Genomic DNA, 12,060 nt, shown 5'->3' with positions numbered 1-12,060 from the left:
CATCGCAAAAGGAAAAAAAGTTTTCGTTTCCCGACGAGTGAGCAATCTCGGCGCTGGCTCCCTCGACGGGGATCGCAGGTGTCAAATCTCGCCGAGAAATGCGACGAGATTGACACAATATCGCGGTCACCTACTGTATGTGTATATTCGATGCTACTTAAAGTGGGGTTCCACCCAAAAAACAAAAATACCTGGAAAAATTCTAAAAAAAAAAAACAAAAAAAATTTGGATATTTTTTTTTTCACTTACCTCTCAATGCCTGTTGCTAGGTGGTCCCTCGTAGTCTGCCTGTTCCTTTGCCTGGGCTGGTGACATCACTTCCCCCTCGGCACAGGAAGGGCTCCGCTCTTCTCCCTCCCTCCTGTCAATCATCTGGGACCCATTACAGGTCCCAGGTGATTGAGCGGCCAATCACGGCGCGCGGCGCCGCTCGCGCATGCGCAGTGGGTGCCAGGCTGTGAAGCCACAGCCCGGCGCCCACAGTTGAAATGCCGGCGCCGACGAGCGGAGGGGGGGACGAGCGGGGCTTCGATCCCCCGCATCGCTGGACCCCGGGACAGGTAAGTGTCCAATTAAAAGTCAGCAGCTGCAGTATTTGTAGCTGCTGACTTTTAATTTTTTTTTTTTTTGACGGCCCCCCTGGGTGGAACTCGTCTTTAAGCACAAGATATAACCCTAGTGATGTGTTGCACTTCTTGATTTTTATAAAGTTAATCCCAAAATAGCATGTGGCTGTGCACATAAGTGTATGCATGCATTAGCCTTGTATGCATAACGATCACATATCGACATGTCTATGCTTTTTTTTTTTTTTTTTTTACACTGTGAAATCTAAATAATATGAGTATGGGGGTGCCTTCCCCCCCCCTTTTTTTCCCCCTCTGACGGTTCTCTAATCACTGAGGCTCTATTATGTTAGCAGCCCTCCCAATACTATTTTTAAAATGACTATGGAGAGATAACCCTCGTGGCACTTCTGTCTGCTTTTGTTCTCTATCTTTTGCTCCAACAATATGGCGGCCACTGTTTATCTTATTATAACTATTATAGACGCCAATCCTCTGCGACAATGGACCCACGGGAAGTGACGTCAGGAACGCACTTCCGTCCTGTGGACCGCAACCTGGAAGAGACAGTGTGGCGTGCGTTCCACTCGCCGCTACAGGACTTCTAGACATGCGATCGGACGGGTAGATGGTGGCTGTAGAGGCTAAGGGCAATAACTGTGCACTTTTAGAACAACTGTGGTCCCCACAGATGGCCCCTTGACATGGAGGTGAGAGATATTGTTGTCCTATACTGTTGTCCCATATATGACACTTGCGATACCCCATCTGCAATCGGTGATGCCCTGTTTTGTGATATATATGTGGATCTAGGTCAGTCTATTGTCGGGTACACGCATCACTAGTGTGTACACACATGTGTAATATAAAAAGATAAGAAAAGCTAAGAGAGACAAACTATCACTATAATTATAGACTTGAATATATAAATATAATCATAACCATTTAGCTAAAGGCCCATCCTTTGTAAGACCACCCACTTTTTGGGGGAGGGGCTTCAGAGTAGATCTGGGATGTGGCTCCCAGATGAACACATGCACAAATAGCTGCAAGAGAATAACACAGTTAAGGCTCTGAAGAAGAAGGGACACCTTCGAAACGCGTCAGCCAGCAGCGGTTCGTACATCCTCTCCCTAGGACCTGGAAACTGCTACCAGTGGACTAACTGCCATAAGATTGCTATAAGCGCGATTTTCTTTCTACCCTTGTGAGTAGATTTTTATCATGTTTTTAAATAAATATACTCAAGGATAATGCACTAGGCTGGTGCGCCCTCTTTCTTCCTTTTCGTTTATCCCCCCTGCACTCTGACCCCTCTACATCCCAGATATCCCCCCCTGCACTCTAACCCCTCTACACCCCAGATATCCCCCCAGCACTCTGATCCCTCTACACCCCAGATATACCCCAAGGAATGTGACTCTCTCTACATTCCAGATATCCCCCCAGCACTCTGACCCCTCTACACCCCAGATATCCCCCCAGCACTCTGACCCCTCTACACCCCAGATATACCCCAAGGAATGTGACTCTCTCTACATCCCAGATATCCCCCCAGCACTCTGACCCCTCTACACCCCAGATATACCCTAAGGAATGTGACTCTCTCTACATCCCAGATATCCCCCCAGCACTCTGACCCCTCTACACCCCAGATATACCCCCAGCACTGTGACTCTCTCTACACCCCAGATATCCCCCCTGCACTCTGACCCCTCTACATCCCAGATATCCCCCCAGCACTCTGACCCCTCTACATCCCAGATATCCCCCCAGCACTCTGACCCCTCTACATCCCAGATATCCCCCCTGCACTCTGACCCCTCTACACCCCAGATATCCCCCCAGCACTCTGACCCCTCTACACCCCAGATATCCCCCCAGCTCTCTGACCCCTCTACATCACAGATATCCCCCCAGCACTCTGACCCCTCTACACCCCAGATATCCCCCAGCACTCTGACCCCTCTACACCCCAGATATCCCCCCAGCACTCTGACCCCTCTACACCCCAGATATCCCCCCAGCACTCTGACCCCTCTACACCCCAGATATCCCCCCAGCACTCTGACCCCTCTACACCCCAGATATCTCCCCAGCACTCTGACCCCTCTACACCCTAGATATCCCCCCAGCACTCTGACCCCTCTACACCCCAGATATCCCCCCAGCACTCTGACCCCTCTACATCACAGATATCCCCCCAGCACTCTGACCCCTCTACATCCAAGATATCCCCCCAGCACTCTGACCCCTCTACACCCCAGATATCCCCCCAGCACTATGACCCCCCTACATCCAAGATATCCCCCCAGCACTCTGACCCCTCTACATCCCAGATATCCCCCCTGCACTCTGACCCCTCTACACCCCAGATATCCCCCCAGCACTCTGACCCCTCTACACCCCAGATATCCCCCCAGCTCTCTGACCCCTCTACATCACAGATATCCCCCCAGCACTCTGACCCCTCTACACCCCAGATATCCCCTAGCACTCTGACCCCTCTACACCCCAGATATCCCCCCAGCACTCTGACCCCTCTACACCCCAGATATCCCCCCAGCACTCTGACCCCTCTACACCCCAGATATCCCCCCAGCACTCTGACCCCTCTACACCCCAGATATCCCCCCAGCACTCTGACCCCTCTACACCCTAGATATCCCCCAGCACTCTGACCCCTCTACACCCCAGATATCCCCCCAGCACTCTGACCCCTCTACATCACAGATATCCCCCGAGCACTCTGACCCCTCTACACCCCAGATATCCCCCCAGCACTATGACCCCCCTACATCCAAGATATCCCCCCAGCACTCTGACCCCTCTACACCCTAGATATCCCCCCAGCACTCTGATCCCTCTACACCCTAGATATCCCCCCAGCACTCTGACCCCTCTACACCCTAGATATCCCCCCAGCACTCTGACCCCTCTACATCACAGATATCCCCCCAGCACTCTGACCCCTCTACATCCAAGATATCCCCCCAGCACTCTGACCCCTCTACATCACAGATATCCCCCCAGCACTCTGACCCCTCTACGTCACAGATATCCCCCCAGCACTCTGACCCCTTTACAACACAGATATCCCCCAGCACTCTGACCCCTCTACACCTCAGATATCCCCCCAGCACTCTGACCCCTTTACAACACAGATATCCCCCAGCACTCTGACCCCTCTACACCCCAGATATCCCCCAGCACTCTGACCCCTCTACACCCCAGATATCCCCCCAGCTCTCTGATCCCTCTACACCCCAGATATACCCCCAGCACTCTGACCCCTCTACACCCCAGATATACCCCCAACACTCTGACCCCTCTACACCCCAGATATCCCCCCAGCACTCTGACCCCTCTACACCTCAGATACCCCCCAGCACGCTGACCCCTCTACACCCCAGATATCCCCCCAGCACGCTGAACCCTCTACACCCCAGATATCCCCCCAGCACTCTGACCCCTCTACACACTAGATATACCCCAAACACTCTGACTCCTCTATACCCCAGATGTCCCCCAGCACTTTGACCCCTCTACACCCCAGATATCACCCAGCACTCTGACCCCTCTACATCCCAGATATCCCCCCAGCACTGTTACCATATACCTTGAGATACCACTTGTATTGTGACCCCACTACATCCCTGATACCCCCTACACTGTGTCCTCTCTACATCCCTGATACTTATAGCACTATAGCCACCAAAGCTACCCCAAGCATTGCTACCCCCGTTACACCCCAGATACCCCCTCAGCATTGTTTTCCCCATACACCCTTGACTTGATATCCCCCAGCACCATTATTCCATCCATGTAGTACCCCCTTTTCCGGTGGAGATACAGTGCATGTAAACTTTTGGCTATGTGCCCACCTCCAGCACTGGACTCACCTATACCAAACAAGCAGGCAGAAGGAGGGGCGGAGGAGGGAGCATCCATCCAGGCATTCCAAGCCTTTCAGTGCAAACAGTGCTGGACAGCTGGGCTCACCATGACACCATCCACAATGCTACTTCTGCAGGTGGGCTCTCAGTGCTGCCAACTCAGCAGCTCCCACTCCAGCTCCTACCCTGCGGCCTCCGGGTCCCGAGCATTCAATCTGCGTGGAGCAGGATCACTGGCGCTCCGGTCCTGCCCCTCCCTGCTGGCTGTGAAATAACAGGTATCATTCTGCACAGCACGGCACACCACTGCCAGCCTGCCTCCCCTGTGTATCCATCACTCAGTGCCATCATGGGGCCCCCAATTTTGGGTCGGCATGGGGTCAAGAAATAAACTGCTTTGAGGAAAGTACAGGGGCCCCTCATGCAGCTAGGGCCCCTGGGCAATGCCCAGGTGTGCCCACTCATTAAGACAGCCCTGATGATGAGGGGGACAGAATGGCGGACAGTGATGAGGAGGATAGATACGCAGACAGTGATGGTTGGGCAGAATGGTGGACAGTAATGGTTGGACAGAATGGAGAACATTGATGGTGAGGATAGAATGGCGGACAGTGATGAGGGGAACAGAATGACGGACAGTGATGGTGGGGACAGTATGGCAGACAGTGATGGTGGGGACAGAATGGCAGAGAAGGGATGAGTGGGACAAAATGGTGGACAGTGATGAGGGGGACAGAATGGCAGACAGTGATGGTGGGGACAGAATGGTGGACAGTGATGGTGGGGACAGAATGGCAGACAGTGATGGTGGGGACAGAATGGCAGAGAAGGGATAAAAGGGACAGAAATGAGGGGGACAGAATGAAAGGCAATGATGGTGGGGACAGAATGGCAGACAGTGATGGTGGGGACAGAATGGCAGACAGTGATGGTGGGGACAGAATGGCAGACAGTGATGGTGGGGACAGAATGGCGGAGAGTGATGGTGGGGACAGAATGGCGGACAGTGATGGTGGGGACAGAATGGCGGACAGTGATGGTGGGGACAGAATGGCGGACAGTGATGGTGGGGACAGAATGGCGGACAGTGATGAGGGGGATAGAATGATGGACAGTGATTAAGAGGATAGAATGGCAGAGAGTAATGTTTGGACAGAATGGTGGACAGTGATGGTTGGACAGGATGGTGGACAGTGATGAAGGGGACAGAATGGCGGACAGGTATGAGGAGGACAGAGTGATGGACGGTGATGAGGGGGATAGAATGGCAGACAGTGATGGTTGGACAGAATGGCGGACAGTGATGGTTGGACTGAATGGCAGAGAGTGATGAAAGGGACGGAATGGCGGACAGTGATAGTGGGGACAGAATGAAAGACAGTTATGGTGGTGGAAAGTGATGGTGGGGACAGAATAGTGGACAGTGATGGTGGTGGACAGAATGATGGAGAAGTGATAAGAGGGACAGAATGGCGGACAGTGATGTTTGGAAAGAATGGTGGACAGTGATGAGCGAAACAGAATGGCGGACAGTGAAGGTTGGACAGTGATGGTTGGACAGAATGGCGGAAAGTGATGAGGGGGACAGAATGGCGGACAGTGATGGTGGTGGACAGAATGATGGACAGAATGGCTGACAGTGATAAGTGGGACACAATGGTGCACAATAATGAGGGGTACAGAATGTCAGACAGTGATGTTGGTGACAGAATGGTGGACAGTGATGGTGGGAACAGAATAGTGGAAAGTGATGGTGGGGACAGAATGGCGGAAAGCGATGGTACTGACAGAATGGCGGAAAGCGATAGTAGGGACAGAATGACGGACAGTGATGAAGGGGACACAATGGTGCACAATAATGAGGGGTACAGAATGGTGGACAGTGATGGTGGTGGACAGTGATGGTGGTGGACAGAATGGCGGACAGTGATGGTGGGAACAGAATAGTGGAAAGTGATGGTGGGGACAGAATGGCGGAAAGCGATGGTATTGACAGAATGGCGGAAAGCGATGGTAGGGACAGAATGACGGACAGTGATGAAGGGGAGAGTATGGTGGACAGCGATGGTTGGCACACAATGACGGAATGTGATGGTGGGACAGAATGGCAGACAGTGATGAAGGGGACAGAATGACGGACAGTGATGAGGGGGATAGAATGGCAGACAGTGATGAGGGGGACAGAATGGCAGACATTGATGGTGGGGACAGAATGGCGGACAGTAATGAAGGGTACAGAATGGCAGACAGTGATGAGGGGGACAGAATGCCAGACAGTGATGGTTGAGAAAGAATGACGGACAGTTTTGGTGGTGGACAGAATGGTGGACAGTGATGGTAGGGACAGAATAGTGGACAGTGATGGTGGTGGACAAAATGAAGAACAGTGAGGGTGGTGGACAGAATAGCAGACAGTGATGGTGGGGACAGAATAGTGGACAGTGATGGTGGGAACAGAATTGCGAGCAGCGATGGTAGGGACAGAATCATGGACATTGATGGTGGGGACAACATGGCGGACAGTGATGGTTGGACAGAATGGCAGACAGTGATGAAGGGGAGAGTATGGCGGATAGCGATGGTTGGCAGACACTGACGGACAGTGATGGTGGGGACTGAATGACGGACAGTGATGAAGGGGACAGAATGATGGACAGTGATGAGGCAGACAGAATGGCAGACAGTGATGATTGGGACAGAATGCCGGACAGTGATGAGGGGGATAGAATGGCAGACAGTGATGAAGGGGATAGAATGGCGGACAGTGATGACGGTGACAGAATGCCAGACAGTGATGGTTGGGACAGAATGATTGACAGTTATGGTGGTGGACAGAATGGTGGACAGTGATGGTAGGGACAGAATAGTGGACAGTGATGGTGGTGGACAAAATGAAGAACAGTGATGGTGGGGACAGAATGGTGGAGAAGTGATGAGGGGTACAGAATGGTGGACAGTGATGGTGGAGACAGAATGGCGGAAAGTGATTGGGGGGGAGAGAATGGTAGACAGTGATGTGGGGACAGAATGGTAGACAGTGATGGTGGTTGACAGAATGATGGACAGTGATGGTGGTGGACAGATGACGGACAATGATGGTTAGGACAGAATGACAGACATTGATGGTTATACAGAATGGCGCACAGTAATGAGGGGGACAGAATGGCGGACAGTGATGGTGGTGGACAGAATGGCCAGTGCTGGTTGGACAGAATACAGGACAGTGATGAGGGGGACACAATGGCGCATAGTAATGAGGGGTACAGAATGGCAGACTGTGATGGTGGGGACAGAATGGCAGACAGTTATTGTGTGGGTAGAATGGAAGACAGTGATGAGTGGGACAGAATGGCGGCCAGTGATGAGGGGGGACAGAATGATGGACAGTGATTGTGGTGGACTGAATGATGGACAGTGATGGTGGTGGACACAATGACGGACAGTGATGGTGGTGGACAGAATGGCAGACAGTGATGGTGGTGGACAGAATGGCGGACAGTGATGGTGGTGGACAGAATGGCGGACAGTGATGGTTGTGGACAGAATGGCGGACAGTGATGAGGGGGACAGAATGGCGGACAGTGATGAGGGGGGACAGAATGGCGGACAGTGATCATTGGGACAGAATGGTAGACAGTGATGAGGGGGATAGAATGGCGGACAGTGATGATAGGGACAGAATGATGGACAGTGATGAGGGGGACACAATGGCACACAATAATGAGGGGTACAGAATGGCAGACAGTGATGGTGGGGACAGAATGGCAAACAATGATGGTGTGGATAGAATGGAAGACAGTGATGAGGGGACAGAATGGTGGACAGTGATGGTTGGGACAGAATGGCGGACAGTGATGGTGGTGTACAGAATTGCCGACAGTGATGGTTGGGGCACAATGACGGACAGTGATGGTGGTGGACAGAATGGCGGACAGTGATGGTTGTGGACAGAATGGTGGACAGTCATGGTTGTGGACAGAGTGGCGGACAGTGATGAGGAGGACAGAGTGGCGGACAGTGATGAGGGGGATAGAATGGCAGACAGTGATGAGGGGGATAGAATGGCAGACAGTGATGAGGGGGATAGAATGGCAGACAGTGATGAGGGGATAGAATGGTGGACAGTGATGGTTGGACAGAATGGACAATGATGGTTGGGACAGAATGACAGACAGTTATGGTGAGGACAGAATAGTAGACAGTGATGGTGGTGGACAGAATGAAGGACAGTGATGGTGGGGACAGAATAATGGACAGTGATGGTGAAATACAGAATGGCGGACAGTGATGGTGGGGACAGAATGCATAGAGTGATGAGGGGAACAGAATGGCGGACAGTGATGGTTGGACAGAATGGCGGAAAGTGATGAGGGGGACAGAATGACGGATGGTGATGGTGGGGACAGAATGGTAGACAGTGATTGTGGTGGACTGAATGATGGACAGTGATGGTGGTGGACAGAATGACTGACAGTGATGGTGGGGACAGAATAGTGGACAGTGATGGTAAAGGACAGAATGGCGGACAGTGATGGTATTGTACAGAATGGCGGATAGTGATGGTGGGGACAGAATGGTGGAGAAGTGATGAGAGGGACAGAATGGCAGACAGTGATGGTTGGACAGAATGGCAGACAGTGATGGTTGGACAGAATGGCAGTCATTGATGAGGGAACAGAATGATGGGCAGTTATAGTTGGACAGAATGGCGGAAAGTGATGGTGGGGACAGAATGGCGGACAGTGATGGTGGGGACAGAATGGCGGACAGTAATGGTGGGGACAGAATGGTAGACAGTGATGGTGGGGACAGAATGGTAGACAGTGATGGTGGTGGACAGAATGTGTCATTGTATTCCACTAAAGTTGCCCTCTTCTAAGGAACTGGCTTCCATTTTTGCTCGGGAGAACTTTCGCTTACATGGGCCACCCAAGGTGATTGTCTCGGACAGGGGTAGTCAGTTCGTGTCCCGTTTTCTGGCAAGCCTTTTGTTCACAGTTGGGAGTTCAGCTTGCTTTGTCCTCTGCATATCACCCGCAGTCGAATGGGGCCGCAGAATGAGCCAATCAGTCCTTGGAGCATCTCCTACGTTGATATTTTTCTGACCATCATAACAACTAGGGATGAGTTCGACTCGAACATCAGCTGTTCGCCAGTTCGCCGAACAGCGAACAATTTGGGGTGTTTGCGGCAAAGCCGCAAAACACCCTTTGAAAGTCTATGGGAGATATCAAAAGTGCTAATTTTAAAGGCTTATATGCAAGTTATTGTCATAAAAAGGGTTTGGGGACCTGGGTCCTGCCCCAGGGGACATGGAAAAAATGCAAAAAAAAGTTTTTAATGGCCGTTTTTTCAGGTAATTTTTTTTTTAATAATGCTTAAAGTGAAACAATAAAAGTGTATTATTCCTTTAAATTTCGTACCTGGGGGGTGTCTATAGTATACCTGTAAAGGGGCACATGTTTCCTATGTTTAGAACAGTCTGACAGCAAAATGACATTTCAAAGGAAAAAAAGTAATTTAAAACTACTCGCGGCTATTAATGAAACATAAAAGTTCATTGATAAAAACGGCATGGGAATTCCCCACAGGGGAACCCTGAACCAAAATAAAAAAAAAAGACGTACAAGGCCCTTCAGGTCTGGTATGGATATTAAGGGGAACCCCGGCCAAATTTTTTTTTAAAAATGGCGTGGGGTTCCCCCAAAAATCCATACCAGACACTTTTCCGAGCACGCAACCTGGCAGGCCGCAGGAAAAGAGAGGGGGATGAGAGAGCACCCCCCCTCCTGAACCGTACCAGGCCACATGCCCTCAACATGGGAAGGGTGCTTTGGGGTCCCCCCCAAAACACCTTGTCCCCATGTTGATGGGGACAAGGGCCTCATCCCCACAACCCTTGCCCAGTGGTTGTGGGGGTCTGCGGGCGGGGGGTTTATCGGAATCTGGAAGCCCCTTTAACAAGGGGACCCCCAGATCCTGGCCCCCCTGTGTGAAATGGTAAGGGGGTAAGAGTACCCCTACCATTTCACAAAAAAGTGTCAAAAATATTAAAAATGACAAGAGACATTTTTTGACAATTCCTTTATTTAAATGCTTCTTCTTTCTTCTATCTTCTTTCTTCTATCTTCTATCTCCCTTCGGTTTCTTCCTCCATCTTCTTCCTCCGGTTCTTCTGGTTCTTCCTCCGGTGTTCTCGTCCAGCATCTTTCTCCATGGTACCGGCGTCTTCTTCCCTTCGTCTTCTCGGGCCGCTCCGCATCCACCATGATGGGAGACTCCTGCTGTGTGACGCTTCTGACGGTTCTTAACTAATGGAGGGCGGGGCCACCCGGTGACCCCGCCCCCTCTGATGAACGGGGACTTGAATGGGACTTCCCTGTGGCATTCCCCATGACGTCAGAGGGGGCGGACAGGGAAGTCACCGTGCGTCAGAGGGGGGCGGAGCGGCCCGAGAAGATGAAGGGAAGAAGATGCCGGCGCCACAGTCTAATGGGGCCTCAGAAAGAGCCAACCAGTCCTTAGAGCAATTCCTACGTTGCTATATTTCTGACAATAATAACAACTGGTCAAACCTATTACTGTGGGCAGGGTTTGCTCACAACAGTGATTTGAATTCTGCTTCCCGATTGTCCCCGTTTATGGCAAATTATGGTTTTCAACCTTCCATGTTGCCTGACTTGTTTGTTCCGCAGAGTATTCCTGCATTGGAGGAGCATCTCCGTGGTCTTCGTTCCACTTGGCCCTAGTCCAGGAGGCTTTGCGACTTGCTAATGATAGGTACAGACTTCATGCTGACCGCAGACGCCTACCAGGTTGGGGACAGGGTCTGGCTGTTATCTCGCAGCCTCCGACTTCGTGTTCCCTCACTGAAGTTCGCACCTTGGTTTATTGGGCCTTTCCGTATTCTTCGCAGAATTAACCTGCTGACGCTTTAGACCTTCCTTCTAATCTGCATATTTCGAATGTATTTCATGTCTCCTTATTAAAACCTTTGGTCTGCAACCACTTTACCACCTCGGTGCCACGTCCTCACCCTGTACAGGTTGAGAAACATGAGGAGTATTAAGTATAGTCCATTGTTGACTCCCGTAGGTTCCATGGCCGCATACAGTACCTGTTGCATTGGAAAGGGTACGGTCCGGAGGAACGCCCTTGGGTCTCATCCTCGAACATACATGCCCCTGTCCTCTGTGATTTCCATAGAGGTTTTCTCCTCAAGCCTGGAGGTCCACCGAGGGGGAGGGGTCGTTGAGGAGGGGGTACTGTCAGGGCTGGGCTCAGCCCTTCCTTCTCTGAGCTGGCTGCTCAGCTTTCGGCTAATTTCCAGCTCCTATCTCTCCACAGTTACTCAGCTGTTAATATCCTGCTCATCAGTCCTGCCTACTTAAGCTGTTCAGCCCATACGATCTCTGCCTTTGCCTTAGTCAACATCACAGAGACATTCTCCTGCGTTCCTGCTTGGCTGTCATCCCTTCTGGCTTCAGATCCTGCTTGCTGTTTTACTACGCACATCTCCGGCTTCCTGACGTTTGGCTTGTCTGACTATCCCTTCTTGTTACTGAACTCTGGCTATGTTTAGACTATGTTTGTTCTA

General features: G+C 51.4%; 1 long non-coding RNA gene across 1 annotated transcript in view; it reads left to right on the top strand.

The window, feature by feature from the left end:
- Positions 1-1,099: 1,099 nt before the first annotated feature.
- The window catches only part of LOC141126700 (uncharacterized), a 107,076-nt gene continuing 96,115 nt past the window's right edge, over positions 1,100-12,060 (top strand). The window contains exon 1 of the long non-coding RNA XR_012241438.1: positions 1,100-1,277. This is a non-coding gene — a long non-coding RNA (uncharacterized lncRNA). The remainder of the gene's footprint in view (positions 1,278-12,060) is intronic.

Source organism: Aquarana catesbeiana, linkage group LG02 (assembly GCF_042186555.1).
Source record: "Aquarana catesbeiana isolate 2022-GZ linkage group LG02, ASM4218655v1, whole genome shotgun sequence".
Taxonomy (NCBI): domain Eukaryota; kingdom Metazoa; phylum Chordata; class Amphibia; order Anura; family Ranidae; genus Aquarana; species Aquarana catesbeiana.
This window is presented reverse-complemented; position numbering and strand designations above follow the sequence as displayed.